The sequence below is a fragment of the Rattus norvegicus genome, chromosome 10 (genome assembly GCF_036323735.1).
Source record: "Rattus norvegicus strain BN/NHsdMcwi chromosome 10, GRCr8, whole genome shotgun sequence".
Classification (NCBI taxonomy): Eukaryota; Metazoa; Chordata; class Mammalia; order Rodentia; family Muridae; genus Rattus; species Rattus norvegicus.
This window is the reverse complement of record NC_086028.1, coordinates 37,759,942-37,780,818: the sequence shown is the minus strand read 5'-3', so window position 1 is coordinate 37,780,818 and position 20,877 is coordinate 37,759,942. Positions and strand designations below refer to the sequence as shown.

The window sequence follows — 20,877 nt, the reverse complement described above, 5'->3', positions numbered from 1 at the left end:
GTTAGCTTTCTGGGGGTAAATTTGGGGGTGGGAGGCAGTCAGGAGCTGGGGTTAAGTGGATAGGACAGGACCTCTTCCTTACCTCTGAACCTGGCTCAGCTTCTGAGAAGTGGAGGGACCTTGGGCAGGCCCCTTCCTTTCCTTCAATGTAGACATCAATAAAGTGAATAAAATTGCCCAGGAGGCCAAGGGGCTCACTGTCAGCTACTTTTCTCATGGTTGTGAAGAAAGATGGACAAGAAACTGCTTGTGGTGGTTTGAATATCCTCGGCCCAGGGCGTGGCACTATTAGGAGGTGTGGCCTTGTTGGAGGAAGTGTGTCACTGTAGGGGTGGGCAATGAGACCCTCCTCCTAGCTGCCTGGAAGACAGTGGTCTTCTGTTTGCCTTTGGAACAAGATGTAAAACAGCTCTGAATAGACAGCCCTTCCTGCACCATACCTGCCTGGACACTGCCATGCTCCCACCTCGATGATAATGGACTGAACCTCTAAACCTGTAAGCCAGCCCCAGTCAAATGTTGTCCTAATAAGAGTTGCCTTGGTCATGGTGTCTGTTCACAGCTGTAAAACGAAAACTAAGACACTGCTAAGGTAGGAGGCTTTATTTTTGCTTACGGTTTGAGAAGGGATATAGCCCACCATGCTGGGAAAAGTTTGACAGCAGGAGAGCACTGGACACATTGCATGTGGAAGCAGGAAGCAGAGATAGACCAATTCTGATGCTCCGCTTGTGGTCTCTCTTTTCTCCCCACCCTGGGACCCTGCCTGATGGGGAGTTGCTCATGTTCAGGGTGGTTCTTCCCTGTAATGGTTTGAATGGAAAACCAGCTCCCACAGCTCCCATAGGCTAGGGTCTTTGAATACTCTGTTCTTGGTAGGTGGCGCTCTGTGGGGAGTTTTAGGTAGCGCACCTTTGCTCGAAGGACATCACCAGGAATGGGATTAGAGACTCAATCCCTGGCCCTGCTCTCAGTTTGCTCTCTACTTTATGCTTGAGTTTGGAGCCAAGAGCTCTCAGTTCACCGCTGTGCCTCCCCACCATGATAGACCAGTATCCCTCTGGAACTGTAGGCCAAAATAAACTCTTCCTTCCATAAATTGCTTTTGGTCTTGGTCATGTTTTATCACAGCAACAGGGAAGTAACTAACACATCCCTCCTCCGTTACACCTCTCTGGAAACATTCTGACAAACACATTCAGAGGTGCGTCTCCTAGGTGGGTCTAAAACCAATCAATCCAACAATGGTTGAGCATTACTCTAAGCTGTTAGGTTCTACAGCTCTGAGGGGATGTCCTGCAGAGCCCCGTCCGTCATCCTGCAGGTGGTGCCTGCACTGCATGCCTTACCCTCCAGGGTTTTCTGCCTCTGCTCTTCGCCCATTTGCTCACTATCGTAAGAGATATGGCCCAAGTAGAAGCACCAGGGACTGCCATGCCTCCCAAGAGCTCCCCCCATGATACCTGTCCTCTATTCAATGGCTTCCAACAGCTTCCTATGTGGCCCTCTCTTATTGTGGTTCTAATGTGAAATGTTCCCCATCAGTTTTAGCAGGTGGAGCCTTGCTAGAGGAAGCAGGTCACCAGGGAAGACCCTCAGGCTTTATAGCCCAGCCCTACTTCCTGTTAACTTGGTTATCTTCAGCTGGCTTCCTGCTTCTGATGATGACAGCTTCCTTGTTATGATGGAATGACTTGTAGGCTGTGATTAAACCCTTCCTTTCTTGAGCTTCCTGTCAGGCATTTCAGGCATAAGGACTAATATGCTCCCGATATAATTAATGCCCCTTCCTCCTGGAAGTCTCTATTGCCCCTTCCAGAACAAAGGTGCCAGTGGCCCTCTGTCACCCACAGATGCAGAATTTAGAAGAGTCCCTGATAACTGTACCTACTCTGTCTAGAACATGATGCACTAGCTAGTTTCCTACTCCTTGTATTTAAAACAGTGTGTGTGTGTGTGTGTGTGTGCACGCGCGCGCGCACCTGTTTGTGTGAGCATATGAAAGTACCAGTGTATACCCTTATGTGCATGTATATGGAGACCAGTCAGTGCTCTGTGCCCATAGGGACATGGACGCCTCTGCTATGAGAACTGACACTGCTTATAAGAGCTGCTGGGTAGTGACAGATTTTAAGGAGGGTAAGAAAATCAGGTGGTCAGAGTTTGGGCACCTAGCGTGCCATGGCTGAGGCTTCCTGGCAGACATGGGGTTCCTCTTGCTTCCCGCTGGTGTGAGGAGATGGGACATACACTATGACAACTGTCATGTCTGCATAAGTGACCTTCTTTCAACCAGGGTGGCTCTCATGGCTGACTTGTTTGTCCTATAGCTATGGTGCTATTTGTGACTAGCATGGCGCCTGGCATATAGTAGGTGGGCTGAGGCCTAGACCTCTTTCTACTCCCCTGCCCCAGGGTAGTACAGCCTTCATTTTGCAGACAAAGTATTGTAGCACTGGCTTCCTCCTTCCTGCCTTCACAGATGTTGGAGAGAAGGGTGTCCATGAGGAAGCTAGAAGTCTTCCTTAAGCAGGCTCAAAACCGTGTAAATGAGGAGCAATGAAGTGGTCAGATTGCCCCTGTGGTTATACATCCTTAAAGCTATGGCTACGCTGTCCCCACTATTCCTGAAGCATCTTCCCACAAATACACTAACACAGGGCCAACATCCATATAAGATCTACGTCACTATGTTACTTGCATGATGGTTTACATAACGCCTGTATTAGTGACTTTTCTATTGCTGTGATAAAAAGCTATGACCACAGCAACTTATACAGCTTATTGTGACTTATGGTTCCAGAGGGATAAGAGTCTGTCATGGAGGGGAGGCAGGAATGGCAATAGCAGCAGCAGCAGCAGCAGCAGTAGTAGCAGGGAGCTGAGGGCTCACACAGTTCATGCCTAGCACAGAGAGAGAAAACTGGGAATGATGAGAGGCTTTGAAACCTCAAAGACCACTTCCAGTTACATACCTTCCCCCAACAAGGCCACACTTCTTAAACTTCCTGAACAGATCATCAATTGGGAGCCAACTGTTCAAATGCCTGAGACTATGGCGGACCCTTAATCTAAGCTACTACATTCCCTATTGTTGGCTTTTCTAGAGGATCATGGGAGGAAATACCCTAAAAGGAAAATCAAGTCCATCCTGATGAAAAGAAAACAGGGTTAGCTTACCTCATGAGCATGCCATGTGCCTCATAAATATTCATTAAAGCATCTTTAAAATTCACAGTTAAGGGACTGGAAAGGTGACTTAGTAGTTTGCTACTGCAGAGGACTTGAGTTTAGTTTGAGCACCTGTATTAGGTGGCTTTCAAATGCGTGTAACCACAGCTCCAGAGAATCTGATACTTCTAGACTCTGTAGGTATGAACACACCCACACACACACACACAAACAGGTTTAAAAATTCACAATACAGACCCACTTGGCAACTGCCCCATCTTGAGATAAACTCTTTTACTGCAATCTCTCTTTGATGTGTTCTAGCCAAATATATTTCTGCTTAAACTGTTTCTGTCTCTTGACTGAATTATTTCCTTCGCTAAGTTAAGAACCTAGAGGCCCTCATGTCACACTAACCCTCCCCTTCCCAGAAAGCAGGAGGCCATACAATTTCAGCTGCTGGAGAACCGAGTTTGTCTTCACATCAGTTCCTCTCCCAGTGAACTTGAACATAGCTAGACTCACAAATGTAGCAGCACCCGCTCAAATGAGACTCTGGTACTTCCTAGCCACAGAAATGAAATGTCTCCAATTCTCACCAAGTTGGTGTTAGTTTTCTTATGTCAGAAAGGCATTTAATGGCTGGCGCATGGCCCAGCCTGGACATAATGTTATGTTTCAAAGGGTGCCACCAATGAAAAGCTCTTGTTAAAAGGTTAAAAGTGTCTGCATACCACTGCATTCTCCTTCTTCTTTTTTAATGTGTGTGTGTGTGTGTGTGTGTGTGTGTCTGTCTGTCTGTCTGTCTGTCTGTCTGTTGATAGGTATGAGTGTGTGTAGGTACTCATACCATGGCAAGTCTGTGGAGGTCAGAAGACAACCTCAGGGGTTGGTCTCTGCCTTCCACCTTGTTTGAGACAATTTTCTCTCATTGTTCACCTCTGTGTACACAAGAGTAGCTGGCCTTCTGGGGATTCTCTTGACTCAGCCTTCCTTCTTGCATTGGAGAATTATAGAGGTCCACTGTGACATCTGGTTTTATGTAGGTTCTGGAGATCCGACCTCAGGTTCTCATACTTGTGTGGCAAGTACTTGACCCACTGAGCCATATCCTCAGTCCCACCCCAATAATTGGGAGACTTGGAGGGTGCACGGAGGCTCAGTACAATCCTGCTGAAAGATTTCAGTAGTAGGTGAGGTAGTAGTAGGTGCTTAGGCCTGTAGGAGCAACCTCTGTTCATATGGACTTTCCTTGGGGTGGATGCACTCTTCATGTGACCTGGGTGTCACCAACGGAGGTGTGGTCACTAGGTGACAAACTCTGGTGTCACTCCTGAGATGGGCGCAATGTGAGGATGATAAGTCCATGTCCAAGGTCTCCAACACCCTAGACTGTTTATAGAATGGAACTGCCTGGGCTCTGTTCAGGGATGGTGTTTAGGTGATCTCTCTCTCTCTCTCTCTCTCTCTCTCTCTCTCTCTCTCTCTCTCTCTGTGTGTGTGTGTGTGTGTGTGTGTGTGTGTGTGTGTGTGTGTGTGTGTGTGTGTGTTCTGTGCTGGGAATAGGACCCAGGCTTGGACATCCTCTTCCTCTGTTCTCTCCATCAGAGAACTGTCATGCTGGGCTCCTTTCAAGTACCTGTTGAAGCCCTGCTGACTTGAGGCTGGGGCTGGGTTATTCTAGAGCGTGTTATTGACACCAGCTTTGAGTACCAAGGTGCAGCCAGCCTAGGTAGGGGTTTGCTCCAAAGCCATACTAGAGGGCACTTGGATGCATCCCGCTTCCATAAGCACAACCGGTTTCAGTTTTTCTGCTGCTGTCCCCATTCCTCTCGCTTGCCTCATTTTGGGATTGGCAATAAACGTATTAGCTAATTACCCATAGAGTCATAGGTAATTTACATTTTCAGTTGACTTAGGAGGCTTGGTGTTGCTTCACTCTTCATTACAGTTCAGTTGTCAAGCTGTGGTCTCCAGTGTAAACAAACATCTTTTTGAGTTGCATTCAGACAGAGACCAGACCTGCTTTTATTACCTTTGTGTCCTCAACACTTCATACAATGCCGGGCACACAGAGTGACTGAATAAATAATTTTATGCAGGCGAAGGATTCCTGCGTGTTCAGCTATTCTTTACTGAACACCTACTACCTGCCAAGATGTGGTGGGAATGAACTAGCAAGCAGGACAGGCCCGGTGCCTGCCGAGCCAGAGCTCACAGCTCAGCAGAGATGAGTCTTGAATGTGGGGGTGGGGTGGGGGGGTTAGGACGACTATCTGTGGATGCAGGGTGAGCTTCTTGGCTCCCACAGTTCTCCCCCCTCTCTCTTCTTCTTTCTCTCTCTCATCTTCCCTCCCCTCCCCTCTCCTCCCCTCCCTCTCTCCTTCCCCCATCTCTGTGCTTGGGGATGCCTCAATGAGTTAGGCCACCCCATGTGTCTCCCGCTCCTTGCTTTGTCCTCTCTCGGAGGATAGAAATACCTCTGCTCAGGATATGTGCAAAGGTGTGAGCTCGGCACGTTACTCAGTGGTTAGGATACTCGCTTCAAACGGGCAGCAGAGCCCATGTTCAAACCACAGCCCTACGAAAAGAGTGATACTGGCAAGCATCACCTGCCTATTGCTTGGTAGCATTAGGGGAAGGGGCATTAAAAAGTATCTCCTGTAATCACATGCCACTTACTCTGCACTTCGGAAAGTGCGCTGGGTCTCTAAGATTGGGTGCAGAACTCTGGATGGAGAGGGAAGAGCAGAAATTTCTATACCCCCCAGGAAAGGCTGTTGTGTGTCCTTTCCTGGTTCCTTAGTGTTCACCCCACCATTTCTCTTCCAGTCAGGGGAGCCCATATGATTAGATGTTGTCATCCAGTCAAAGGCTTGAGTAGAACAACCAGGCTGAGGAAGAGAGGCCACTGAGGTAGGATGTTGGCCGTGATGATTAATATTGACTGGTTAATAGGCAGGGTCTAGAACCATTCGGGCATGTCTTTGAGGGATTATCTAGATTGGTTTAACAGAGGTGGGCATGTATGGCTGTGGGAGGGACTGTTGCCTGGGCTGGGCTCTCAGGATGCATGGAAAGGAGAAAGAGAACCGAGAGTCAGCATTCACCTTCCCTTCCTCATTGCCCACGCAATGTGATGAGTGACCTCTGACTCCTGCTGCCGAGGTGGACCGTTCCCTGGAATTGTGAGCCGAAATAAACCCTCCCTCCCTTCCTTCCCTCCCTTCCTCCCTCCCTTTTATCAGTGTATTTTGTCCCGGAAACAAAGACAATTTATAAACTGGCCCTTCCTGGATCTTAAAACTCCCGACTTTCAGAATGAGACGGATACTGTTAGTCTTTCTAGGTCTCCTGGGATTCCAGTCTGTCACCAGCAGAGAGCTTGGGACTGGTTGGCTTCTAGAATGGTGTAGACCAGTTCCCCACTCAGAATCTGTCTGTCTCGCTATCTCAGTCTCTACTGCTACCTCCAGTTCCTGTTGACTCTGTTTTTCTGGAGAGCCCTGATTAATGAAGCCGTTATCTACACTTCGGCCTCCCGCTGCAGAGACCCCGTGACAGCCAGGCAGAAGTGGGAGTGAGGACCATGGTCTCCTCGACTCTGTTGGAGGTGAGCTGCCCAACCCCGTCAGACTTGATGAGGGTGGCAAACTCAGCCTTACTGTGGCATACTACAGGGATTTGGAGGCTTCTATAGCAGATGGCGTTTTAATTACCTACCACACCCCCTTGGAAAAGAAGGAATACAAGTTAATGTGCTTCTACTGAGGGAACAGCAGGGTGGTGTGGGCGGGACCTGAAGCCGGCAGCAGGTCAAGAAGCCTCGGAACAGCTTCGCACTCAGGAGATCCACTTTCTGTTCTAAGTCTTCTCTGCTGCGAGGTGGTTCTATTACCCCATATTGTCACAGACCCCCTGTCTATGGAGGATGTCAGAGGGGTAGGGAAAACACACACAGAGGAGATGGGGCCACAAGCATGATGGATATGAAGAAAAAGGTGAGGCGGGAGAACAGAGGAGGGGGTCTCTTGCCTTTCCTGGCTTGGTGGATGGATTCTGGATCAACTGTAGTTAGAGGGAGACCTGAGACTTGGAAGGTGAGGAGACTGGGGGAAAGGACATTTTTCTTTTTGAAGATCTTAGATATCCCAAGCTGGCCCAGAACTTTCTATGTCATTGAGGATGAGCCTGAACAGTTTGTCTTTGAGGGGGTGTATTTCATTTTATTATTATTGTTATTGTTATTATTATTTGTGTGTGTCTGTCCATCTGTCTGTCTAGGATAACTTACAGGAGTTGGTTCTCTCCCTCTACCACATGGGTCTCAGGAATCCAACGCAGGACCAGGCTTGCGTAAGTGCCTTTCACCACTGATGAGCTATGCCAGCCTTTGAACGTGACCTTCTCCTCCTGTCTATAATTCCAGTTCAGTGCCGGGATCACAGGCATGTAATATGACTCACTCTTTATGCAGTGCCAGGGATTGAACTCGGGGCTTTGTACATGTTAGGCAAACAGCCTACCAACTGAGTTATCTTTATGCCTTAGAAGGACACTTTAGAGGAAAGAGTTCAAAACTCCCAAGTTGAGGTGTGTGTGCGTGTGCATGTATGTGTGTATGTGTGCGTGTGTGTGTGTGTGTGTGTGTGCGTGTGTGTTTGTCGGCACTAAAGTGCGATGGGAACTAAGAAAAGGCCGGTGTGGCTGACATGGCAGGGTGTGTGACACAGTTGCAGGCCGGCGTGGCTGACATGGCAGGGTGTGTGACACAGTTGCAGGTGGGCAGGAAATGACTGGGTGGAACAGAGTTGAGGTCTAATGGCTTTAAAGTGATGGGAAGTGTCAGGGAATTAATTTTTTTCTCCTTTTTCATGGGTGCTGGGTGCATGTGTGTACACACATGTATGAACATGCATGTGGAGTCCTGAGGTTGATGCTGGAAATCTTCAATTGCTCTTCCACTTTAATCACTGAGGCAAGGTCTCTCAATCAAACCCAGAGCTCACTGATTTGGCTAGTCTTGCTAGTCGGCATGTTCTGGGGATTCCCAGTTCTACTTTCCGAGGCTTATGAACAGGCAGGCCTCCACTCCCCCTGGCATTTTACCTGGGTTCTCTGGATCAGGGAACTCCAGTCCTTACCTCACACTTGTGTACCATCTTCCCAGCAGTATAGGGAGGTTTTAAAACCGGGAAAGGACCTCGCCTAATTCACAGGTGCTAAAGCATTACTCTGGTAGTTGTGTGGCTAAGGTCATTATGTAGGAAGAGGAGAGGATTTGGAAAAGCACAGAGGCCCAGGCAGGAAGCAACTTGGCAGTTCAGGGGACAGTGAGGATAGGACTAGGCTCAGAATGAGCTTGGATGAGGTGCCAGGAAGGGTCTCCTGAGGTCCCACCATATCCCTGAGGCAGGACAGATGAAGAAGGGAATTCCAGAATAGAGACTCCCTTTTCCCCCTTAGCCTACGACTCCGCTGGCTTAGCTGATAGCCTTCTATATCTTCCTAAGCACCAGTGAGAAAAGAAGATTCAGCCAGGCCCTTGGCTTCTGGAGTGAAGAAGCAAGCTTTGAGGGGCTTTTCTCAGTGGCAGCCTTCTGTGAGCCATCGTGTAGGAGAAAAGATGCCTCTATGGGCCAAGTCCCTCTCTCCTCTCTCTGTGTCCTGAGGCAAGGGTACCCAGAAGGGTACCCCTCTCCCCTCACCTTCCCTGGCTCCCTGGCTCCATTTGACCTCTACCCAAGGTCCAGGCTTGCTTCTTGCATGCAAAGGGGGGAAACCATGGCAGAAGGAGTTATGAATAAACATAGCATGCTTTCTGGTTAATTATCCTCCAGAGGATGCTCAGTCATGGCTGCACTTCGTAACTAGGCATTAGCAGTCTGTTTTGGAGGGTGGTTTGCACTTGGTTCTGATGCCAGCTTTCTCCACACTGCCCGTGGACACCAGCTGAGGGGCTCCAGGCCCTTGGATCTTCTGCCAATTCCCTCATTTATTCATTTAGTTTTTTAAAGTTTGTTTTATTTAGTGTGTGTGTGTGTGTATGTGTGTGTGTGTGTGTGTGTGTGTGTGTGTGTGTGTGTGTGTGAGAGAGAGAGAGAGAGAGAGAGAGAGAGAGAGAGAGAGAGAGAGTGAGTGAATCTTCAGGAACCATTCACCTTGCTTATTTATTAAGACAGGGTCTCTCATTGGCTTGGGGCTAACCAAATAGTCTAGTGTGGCTGCCCAATGAGCCCCAAGGATCCTTCTGTCTCTGTTTCCCTCCAGTGCTAGGATTATAGAGGCACACCGTTATGGCTGACTTTTGTTTTTGTTTTTGTTTTTGTTTTTTTGTCATCTGGGTTCACGTACCATGCCAACTTTTTAATGCATGTTCTGGATATTGAACTCAGGTCCTCAGGCTTGTTTGGCAAGCACTTCACTGACTGAGCCATCTTTCCAGTCCCTATTCGTCTCTAGGTTGCTGGGGCTGCCAGAGACAGATCTGGAACCCTAACAACTTCAGTAAGGGAGGAGGTTGGAGCAGAGCTGGCCCTGTGGTGACAGACTGGAAGGAGCTTGGATTTCATTTGGAAGTCACAGGAGGACTTCAGACTGGTGGCAGAGGTGCTCCAAAATCCCCAGCTGTGTTAATAGGACACCCTGGTGGCAGCTTCCTAGGCAGGTTAATCCCTTGATATCAGGGAGTCAGAGGGCCCTCCAGCATCCCCAGCATGGCGCCTCAGTCCCCTGTGGACTCCTTGCTTTCATAGCACCCCTCCTATGAGCTGGTAGAAAGGCCGTCTGAGCATAGGGAACAAAGATACCTCTCTCCAAAGTCCAGACTGTTGTACCCTCAGACTTCACAGTCACATCTGCATTATGTTCTTCTTCTTAGAGCCGCTGAGGCAAGGACCAGGCTGGCTTGGGCAGCCCGTCAGGAGGAGGCTCTGCTCACTGTTTATGTGAAGGGGACAGTGAACTGACAGGAGGCTGGTGTGGTGGTGCCAAGGGCTTTGGCTAGACCGTGAGTGATTGTGAAGCTGACAGTCTGGGTCATCAGCTGGAGGTGGATTGACTGAATGATGATAGATGAGAGCTGGGGATGGATAGGGAGAGAAGATCTGAAGCTGATTACCGAGCTGGGGGCTGAAATGCCAGCCGGGCGCTGGCCTATTTGTTGAGTGACTGAGAGAAGACACAGAAGATGGAATCAGGAACTGCTTTTAGCAGAGGTAGGTGGATGGGGACTGAGCTGTGTGACCTCAGCCTAGGGCTCAGGGGAGAGGTGGTCTAGGCTAGGATGCAACCTTGCAATGCATCCACACTCAAGAGATATTTGAAATGGGATCCCTAGGAGAATGTGAAGAAAACAAGGGGCTGGAAGGTTGAGGACTGGTACTCACCAGTGTACCTCAGGCTGGCCTCGAACTCTTAATCCTCCTGTCCCAATCTGAAGAGGCCCGTGTCACTACACCTAGTCCCTGGAGCTTTATGACAGAACAGATGGTAGGCGGGACATGATATTAGGAAGTGGAATGGAGGGTGGGGAGAGGAGGCAGGACCCTTCAGTCTACATCTGTGGTTCTCAACTAGTCCCCGTGTTTTGGTTGTCTCAATGAGGATGGTGAAGGGAGAAGGCAGTTTCCTGTTGGCCTCTACAGAGTGATGGCCAGAAATTGTATACTACAAGGCACATGAGAGTCCCCACAACAAGGAGATCTGGCCATGATGCCAGCAGTGGCACCATTTGGGAACCACGACATACTTCAACATCATGACATAAACACACGTTTTCTTTGCTAGAGGAGGCTTTCTCTCCCTAGGCAGGAGGCTTTTGTTGTTCCCTTGAACCACCCAGTCTGCTCAGGAGCTGCCCTGAATGGAAGAGTGACTGCCACCCCTTTCAGAGATGCCACAGACCTCTGCTGATACCTTTTCCCGGAGAGGCAGTGCCTGTGTCGCAAAGTCCTGGGACATGGGGACGGGGGTTCTTCTCCTTGTGTGGGGATCTTGATCTCCCCCCCCCACCCTCTTTCATCTATCTTTGAGAAAGAAAGGCCTGTGCTATACGTTTTGTCCAAGGACAAGTCTCAGTAAGAAAAATGCCCCTGGATCCCTCTCCCAAGACCCCTCCACCATCTGTCAGTTTGGAAATCTCTGCATCTTGACCCATGGCAAATTACTTTTTGGCAGCAGTGCCATGCGGTGTCTGTTTTAGCTTGTGCACACACAGGGCTGCTGGCTGGCTGAGTGATTGGGCTATTTGAGAAAAGGAGGGTTGAGCCCCTCCCCTACCTACCTCTCCCCATCTTTACAGTTATAGTCGCCCCATCCTATGTCCCTCCAAATCTACTCTTTTCTCTCTATCGCCCCATAGTGGCTCCATGGCAGGACCTTGTTTCTCTGGAATATGGCGTTTTGCTCTGAGCCTCTCATGGGAAATCTGCCCTCCCCTGCCTGGCATTTAAGCTCCACTAACACCTCATCTCCCACTGTTCCTACTCAGATGGAGCCAAACTGAACTCTTGGCTATTCTCCAATGCATCCTGGGCTTTCCCCGGGCTCACTGACCATACTGGCACCGGTGAGCCCAGACATTTACAAATATTCCTGGTACTTCTCTGCTCAAACCAGGGAAGCTGGCAGAAGGCCAGTGTGAATGTTCTAGGCTTTAGCTTCCTCTCTGCCATGCCCCTGCCCTACCCTGCTCCAGAGGGGGAAGCCCTTATGGCACTTGGCCTGGATTCTATCGGTGAACTATGAGCAGGGTGAGCCCTCCTTCCCCCAAAGCCTACAAAATCCGAAAAATTCCAGCCATCACATAAGTAAGAGTGAAACCATAGTTCAAAACATTATTTGGCAGCGCTAGTTTGGAGAAGTGGCCTGCTGTCCATCACACGCCAGGGAAGAATGGTGTGTACATCAAGGCTCACATGCATTCAGGACTTACAGGTCCACAGGAGTGGCCTGACATGTGGGCTGGTCACAATCCTGCATGGCTGGCCATCCTGGTCTGATGTCCCCACGCTGGGCTGTTCCCCATGTGGGGGAGTGGACACAGAGCTGCAGAGAGCAACAGGCAACAGTGGTGGGATCAACACCCCAGTGGGATTTGAGACTTGTTAGCTTGGGACTGAGTGCTGTCACCAGTGTCCCTGACATGGCTTGCCCTTCCTAGCAGTGGAGGATCAGTTTCTTAGGGCCCCCGCATTTTATGGGAAGCTGTGGTATGGCTTGCCTTTGTGGTTAGACCCAAGCAGTCTCCTGCTCTCCCAAGAATGCTGCACAGGTTCCCAGAGCAGCTGAAGCAGAAGTCAGCTGACAAAGGGCTCCCCTGACAGGAAGGCTGCAGGTCCTGGTCAGAAATCCTTGTTGGGAACCTACAGAGGTTTCCATGCTAAGTAGTCCAGGCTTGCCTGCTCCTCCTCCTCCCTCTCCTCCTCCTCCTCTTCTCCTCTTCCTCCTTCTCCCCCTTTTCCACCTTCTTCTCCCCCTCTTCCTCTTCTTCTTCCCCCTCCTCATCTTCTTCCTCCTCCCATCAGTCATGCAGAGAGCATGGGTTGGGGACATCTGTCCATCTCACAGATGAGGAAACTGAGGCCAGATGGTATGTCAGGTCTCGGAATGGATCCTTTCCACTGATGCCCAGGCTTGTGGGAGCACAGAAAGTATTGTGACTTAGTGTTTTCAGAGAGCAGCCTCCCTGTACCCTGGAGCCAGGTGCCTTGGGATTCAGTGATTGTGGTTTCTCAGTTCCACCCCACTGCACATCTCACACGTGCCAAAGGTTCCCATGTGGCTCTGGGCGTGACAGGTGTTCAGCGTTCTGTACTTGGCCATGGCCCTTGAAGCCCTGCGGATATTTTTAAAAGCTACGTATGCGTGTATATCAATAACACAACGACCTGAAGAACTCATCAAAAGACCTCCCCCAGCCCCTGGCCTGCACCGTCTCGTCTCAGGAGTAGGTGGGCTCATGGCCATGGCAGAGGGCACACTACTCTGTTCTTTGTGTGTTTTTCCATCTCCAAAGCTGCTGGCACGACTGAGAAGTCAAATGATCCCAGGGTGGGTAGGACAGGCCAGGTAGGGGATGGTGGGTGGTGGCTGTCAGGGTGTGCACCAGCCTGCTCAGCTCTTAAACTGGGCATTGAACTCAGGTCCTCGTGCTTGGATGACAGGCAGTTTGCCAACTGAGCTATCTTCCCCAGCCAACCTTTCAACGTGTATAAAATCAGCACATTTCACTATGAAACGACAGATTTTAGTTCAGAAAGAAAAGAAAGGAGACAGAGACAGAGACAGAGACAGAGACAGAGAGAGTGGGGGGAGGAGAGTGTGAGTGTTTCTTTTCAGGGTGTCACTGTCTCAGGGTCTCTTGGTGATCAACAGATGCATTCTTCAAGGTCATCTGTTAATCCGGGTCCTGCTTTAGGCTCGGCTTCAACCCCTTTGCCCTGTTAGATCTATGCAGCCCCTCTCGCTGCCTTTGAGGTCTAGAAAATCCCACAAGGCATGCAGTGGGCCCTCTTTCATCTTCCTATGCTGCTGGCTGCAGGTCTGACTGCGTTTTGGGTTTTTATGAATATTGGTTTGGTGAACGCTGCGCCTGTGAAGCCTGCGGAGAGAAGGCTGGGATGGAGTGGAACCCAGCACTGCCTTCCAACTTCAGGGTGGAAACCCTTTGTGCTCAGAGCCTGGCTCTTCCTGCCCTCGGCTCCTCTGCAGGTCTTTAATTCAAGTCAGCCTTCTCTGGTACTTCCTAACTCAGGGGAAACCCCCATGAGCCTACTCTGGCCCTTCCTGCGGGGTTCTGCCTCATTAGCTCCATAATCCAACACGAAGATGGAGAAGAGGAGCCGAGCCACTCTGCGAGTGATTTAACGGAACACTTTTATGACTATTGAAATGAACACTGACCCCAGGTAAGAGGTGCTAAACAGGGTCTTTAAAGGCTTACCATCCATTCCCCTTGGATGGACTCTCCTCTGTAAATCACCATGTTGTCAGTTTTACGACGCTGTTCTAGCTACTGAGGCTACGGAACTGTGAAATGTCATATATATATATATATATAATAAAATTAAGTTGCAGGAAGCGTGCATTAGCATTTCAAAAGTCTTCTGTTGTATCACGTTCCAGTCTTCTCTGTCAAGGGCCACCAGGATCCCATCCTCCCCATAAAGAGACTGAATGGAATGTATTAATGTTCATTCCCGAGCTGGCCTGGTAGTGAAGGGCGTAGTAATGATCACGGCCAAGTACATACTGGATTAATTCGATAGGACAATGAAATAGTCTCCTCCTCTGATAACAAAGCCTCGATCCCCCACCCCCTCCTGTTGGCTCAGGGCAGTGGCTTCCAGAGTTTTGACAAATGAAAGTTTTTAGGGCATTTGTCTTGAAGACAAGTGAACAATGAAATCCATTGAGATAAGAGGGTATTTCAGGTGACAAGGTCAGGATAGGAACCATTGAGGTGTGGCCATTCCCGCCCTAGCTTCTCCATCTGGTAGACTATAAGTCCCTCCTTGCTCACTGCCAATACCCAGAACCAGTTAATTGCTTGGTACTGGATTGATTATATTATGGTCTGAATTTTAAATGTTTCCCACAGGGCCATGTGTTCTCCAGTTGTTGGCACTGTTGGGAGGTGGTAGAGCATTGGAGGCGGGGCCTAGTGAAGAGAGTTAGATCATAGAGGATATGCCCTTGAAGGGGATGCTGAGACCCCGGCATCTTCTTTTCTTTCGTTGTTCTCCAGCCTCTGTGAAGTACATGGGTTTCTTCTGCCACTTGTTCCCATGGTAACGTTCAGTGCCTCAACAGGCCTGAAGTGAAGGAGTCAGGAGACCAGGGGTTGAAACCTCTAATACTATGAGCCAAAATAAGTCTTTTTTCATGTAAATTAAATTTTCTCATCTCAACATATAATATATACACACATATAGTAACAGAAAACTGACTTTAACATTAACAGGTTAAGGTGTGACTTAACCTGAAGAGGGTGGGTTTCCCATAATGGGCTGGGTCTTTATGACAGGAAGCTTCTGGAAGCCACAATGCCCTTCCTCAGAGCTCAGACCCTTGGTTCTCTGAGGGGAGCTTCCCTGATCATTTAGAATTCCGTTGAAGCTGCTTTATGAGTGTGGCCAGCCGTGGGGCTGAGGTAGTACGACAGACAGAGACTGTGAAGGCTGAGGGGACGCCCTGCCAACACCTGCTGACCTTTAAGAACCCTCTTGGTCTCCAGGGTAACTGTGGGAATGCGATTCCTTCCTTGGGCTCTGAACTTGCCAGGTTGGGGGAGAAGAATTTAATGGCCTTAGCAGGTACTAACAACCCATAGTGTCCCCACCCCCACCCCCCACCCCTAGCTCCCCCTAGCCCTTGGACAATGGCAGCCTCATTTCTGTAACTTCTCAGAAAGCTGGCCTCTACTTCAGGAGCCTCAGACTTACGGGATCTCTGTGTACTAAAGGCACTTTCCGGGATCCATTTTCATTTGAGGAGAATTTTTATGGCTTTGTTTTAGGAAGCTCCAGACCCTTGGCCTGGGAAGGCACCCTGGAGTGGGGTCACCAGGGCATCACAGGGTGAAGAAGATAGCTGTAGACCTGCCCTGTACTTCCTGCCAGGCACGCCTGGGGAAATATATTCAGTATCAAGTCTAGCCAATGAGAGTCTGCTCTGAATTGAATTTTAACCTTAATGAGGTACAAAGTCCCTTCTGTTCTCTGTAATGGAGACCTTGAGATGTTTTATCAGAGAGCGAAACACAACTTCTCAGTGTTTTCATGTTTCCCTAATAACGGCCTGAATCATAACCTGAATTTTTATGCAACTAATTATGGCTATGGATGGGGCATGAAAGATTTATATGATCAGAAAAGGAACGACCTGTGTTTTCTCTGGGCAGGTGGAGGATGAATTGTGTAAGGGAGGTAATTAGTTTTCTAGGTCATACAGGAGGCACCTGTGTGGTGCTGGCTGGTGTGGTCAGTGGTGGAGGGAGGACGGGACGCTGATGACACCTTCCCGGGACGTTGTTCACAGCTGCTTTCCCCATATGACACCCACCTGCACTTTCCTAAGACCAATTTGGCAGATTCTCACATGTGCTATGGAGCACAAGAGACATCTTAAAAACAAACAAAAGAAGGAAAAGGGGGGCCACCAAAAATTATAGTTCCTGAGATCGGCATGAAAGCCAGAATTCTTTCTCTCTCTCTCTCTATTTCTATTTATGTGTATATGTATGTGTGTAGGAGTATAGCCTGTGTATAGGTACTTGTGCACCTCAGAAGAAAGCATCAGATCCCCTGGAGCTGGAGTTACAGGCAATCGTGAGCCACCTCCCTTGGGTGCTGGGAACCAAGCAGCCATCACTCTTAACCGGTGAGCCATCCCTCCAGCTCCTAAAATCCCTTATGTGTGTGGTGTATGTATGTGTCCGTGCATATCGGTGTGCATGCAGGTGGGTGTGTCTGTGTGGAGTCCAGAGGTTCATGTGGCTGTGCTCCTTGATAGATCACCACCTTATTGTCTGTGACAGGGTCTGGCTCTCACTGAAGCTGGAGCTTATAGAGTTATGCCGGCTGCCCAGTGAGCTCTGGGGATGTGCCCATCTCTGCCTTCCCCTGCCCTGGGATTACAGATTTGTACCTCTTATACTTGGGTGCCGGGGGTACAAACTCAGGGCCTCAGATTTGGACAGTAGGTACTTAAATCGCTTCCTATAAGCCTAACTTCCTTTTTCTTCTTTTCTGAGTCAGAGTCTTGCCATACAGCCCGAGTTGGCTGGGAACTTACTCTCCTTCTGTACCCTCGCTCCGTGCTGGGATTACAGGTGTGTGTAATTTGAATTTCTGCAAGAATCTGAATTTCTGCTCCCTTCCGTTTTAGTGAAACTTACAACAAGTGTTCACAGTTAGCACCCTGGCTGTACACACAGACACACCCACCTGCACGCACACTGATAAACACGAACACATGTGGCCAGAACCACAGGAACTAGGGTTTGACCAGAAGTCATGACTGACAACACTCCCAGGCGAAAGGACTTCAGCTCTTTTGGCTCTGGGAGATGCTGCTTGGCTCTCTGAGTGGCAGTAAAGAGGATTTGATGTAGAGCCACACAGAGGACGAGAGAAGCCATGAGTGTGTTGGGCTGCAACGGGCGCTTAGCTACACAACTGTTTGCTGAGGCCCACAACTGATTAATGTACACAGACTCACTCATTTACTCGGTGTTACGTTTAATCATTTAATTTTGCAAGAGTTTTCAGATCTTTTAATCATCCTAATATTCTTCTTATTGCAACATATTACTGAGCTGTTAGTTCAATTCAATTAAAAAGTGTCATCCGGAAGTAATTTATTCTATGGGTGCCGTTAAGTGGGTACCCCAGATAGGCCTGCGGGGTGGAGAATAATAACTCTTGCGTTTTTATGAGTCTGTAAACCAGCATGCTGCGTTAGCACGGAAGGAGCCGCACTCCAAGTGGCAAATGTCTGCCCACGTCTGTGTGACGGCAGGACTGGGATTGTGTCTCCGGATATTGTAGCAAGATCCAGAAGAGAACAGGGAAACTCAGACCATCTGTTGCCACTTGTGCCCAGGTGCTCCTGGAAAGCCATGGTGCCTTTCTGGTCCTACTAATATTTGCCACAGTACGGCCTTGAAGTTTCTCCTTTGAGGGTTTCCTGCCAGGATTCTCGGTCCCCACCTCCTTCTACTCCAGGGGTTGGCTTGGGAGGCCACCCAAAACCACAGCCCAGGAGTAAGCCTGCAGTGGGGCCCACGCCATGGTAGAATATGGTTTATCCCTCTGTCATGATTCTATCTGTTAACATTTGATGCAGAGCCCCGTGTAGCCAGACTGACCTTGAATGGAGGAAAATGACCTTGAACTCCTGACCCTCTTTATCTATGGAGTTCTGGGATTACAGACGCCTACCACCATACCTGGCTAGAGATTAAAGCTAGCCTGTTAGGCAAGTGTGTGTTAGGCAAGTAATCTATACCCTCAACTGTGAGGCATCTCCTCTATCTTCCTCAGATCTATCTATCTATATATATATCTAATTTACATTTCCCAGAAGCTGCCTGAAACAGAGAAACAAAACCAGTGGTGCTCATTTCAATAGTCTACTCTAACTTAATCTATCAAATGCCGACGTTTTGACACGTCATCAGCATAGAATCTAATGAACTAAGTTTGACATATTTTGCATACAAAATGTTCACTTTACACTTATCGCATGCCTCGATTCAGCCTGGCTGCATTGCATACACGACTAGTGAGGATATGTGGGGGTTCGGGATACTATGATCTCTAGAGTCTAACTGCCATATCGGAGGTACCCTCTGGGGTCATAGGACCCTGTGGCTGGTGCAGCTGGGCTGTCTTGCCTGGACCTGTGGGACCCTCTGATAGAGGAGGGACCATCTTGGGCTCAGGGCCACCTGGTACATTTGTCTGCAGAAGTTGGCTTTCCTGTCCTTGGAAGTCATCTCACGGAGGGTTACAACAGTGGATGCTGGCCACATATGGCCTCTGGGGCTTATCGTGCCCTAAGGTTGCAGAAAGCCAGAAGGCCCAGGAAGGAGTGGCAGACAGAAGAATTGGCCCCAACAGTGCTGCTACAACATATCCTTGTCCACAGGCCTCACCATAGCAAAGGAAAACTCAGGTCTTATGGTAAGGGGAAGGAGGATCCCAGTCCAGGGGCTGAAAAAGGATGCTATCTGGGTTACAGCCCACATCGTCCCTGACCCAGGAGGAAGACTGACTCTCCCTGGACGTCTATGTCTTCCACAGTGAGAGGATATTAGCACTCTATCCTTAGATGCCCAAGTTCCTCCTTTTCTTTGACAAGGCCCCGCCCATACCAGGGGCTGGTGGAGTTGATTGCAGACATCAGCTCAAGACAGCAGGTGAGGATGCTACTTGGCTCTGTTGACAGTGGCCGAGGCCTTTTCCATTTCCTAGAATTTTGAGCACTTAATCCTGTGGGTCTGTGTCCTATCTGGGCCAGCATAGGAGCCTTGAGAAGTCAGGGACAAATAGAATGACCTGGCAAAATCTTAATGCCACTCTTGCTCTAGGAGTATGCCCTGGTTATTAATATCTCCCTCTCAGAAAAAGGGCTCTCTGTGCTGTTTTGTATGAGAACAGCAATAAAAGGGGGAAATTAAGTTAGCAACTCCGTATGAGCTTCTAATCCACTAAGGTGTCTTCAACTCCATAACCTGTTAACTTCAACTCCGGCCGTCGACTTAAGCAGTTTGAAGAAAATAGTGAGCAGTGTTTTGAATGGCCCGTTTCTGATAAAAGTGACTGAAGCCTGGGAGCTGGAGACGAGCCAATGAGCTGGGGTGGGCAAGGGCTCATTTGCTCAGGATAACCATGCTAGTCTTTTCCCCCATTACAGAGTCCCTCCTGCATAGCGCATACCCAACTCCAAGATGTAGTCAAATCCAATTACACACATGAGGTGGCTTCTCCAACCCTACCACATAACGGGAGATGGTACTGTCTAGGAGGAAAACATCCTAGGCAAACTACACTTGGTAGTAGGAGTACTAAGCACACACAGAAACAGGACTGAGTACCCACTGTGCGCTCAGCTCTACTACCCATAGGAGCTCTGACTTAGGTACATGGCTCAGTGTAGTACGAAGACAGAGGACCCTTTGTTAAAAATCACTCAGAAGGGCTGGGTCAATGGCTGCTCTCGCAGAGGACCAAGGTTTGGTTCCCTGAATCTGCATGATAGCTCACAACTCTCTTTAACTCCAGCTTAGGGCACACAATACAGTGCTCTTTTCTGACCTCTGTGGGCATTGCACATACATGACATCTATATCTGTATCATCGATAGCTATACATAAATATTATATGTATGTGGAATAAATAAGAATGCTGAGATATTGACAGCAGAATGTGATCACCATATAGTGGGGGTTGCTTTTCTGGCCTCCAAAGGGTCAAGCCCAGGGACTTGTATGTGTACCAAAGGCTGAATTCTCACAAGTCTCTTTCAAATTATTCATTTTTATGGGTACGACGTTCTTAAGTGTATGTATACATGCCTATGAATGTAGGGACCCATAGAGGCCAGAAGAGGTTGTTGGATCTCCTGGCACTGGAGTTAAAGGTGGTTTTAAGCCACCCACATGGGTGCTGGGAACTGAACTTGGGTCTTGTCCGAGAGCAGCAAGTACTCCTAACCCGCTGAGCCTCTTCTCTGTCCTGCCTATGCTTTTGAGATAGAGTCGCATGTATTTCGAGACGGCTTTAGACTTACTATGTGGACAAAGATGAAACAGACCTGACATGACCAAAGACGTCGTTGAACATTTGCTCCTCCTGCTCCCTCCTGCGGCTGCAGGTGTGCACCATTCTAGTTTTATGAGGCACTGGAAACGGAACCTCGGGCCGTGTGCATGCCAGGTAAGCATGCTACCAACCGAGCTGCACCCCCAGCCCCACACAAGCTGTCTCCCCCTCATTCCTTTTCACAAGTGAGCCACCGAAGCACAAAGACGTTGGGACCCTACAGGACAGGAGGTTTCAGGTGGAGCTGCAGTGGGAGAGTGGGGTCCCCCAGCACACAGTGGAGTTTCAGAGAAGATGGAGACCACAGCAGGCTGCCCCAGAGCCACGCTGTGAGCACTGATTTAGTTTCAGGAAAACAGTATCATTTGTTCCATTA

General features: G+C 49.1%; 1 protein-coding gene across 4 annotated transcripts in view; it reads right to left on the bottom strand.

The window, feature by feature from the left end:
- Window positions 1-20,877, bottom strand: part of Fstl4 (follistatin-like 4) — a 433,118-nt gene that overhangs the window by 64,587 nt on the left and 347,654 nt on the right. The window contains exon 1 of one of the 4 annotated variants that reach the window (XM_039085928.2): window positions 10,560-10,615. The gene's annotated coding sequence lies outside the window, so the exon portion shown is untranslated. 4 annotated transcript variants of the gene reach the window in all.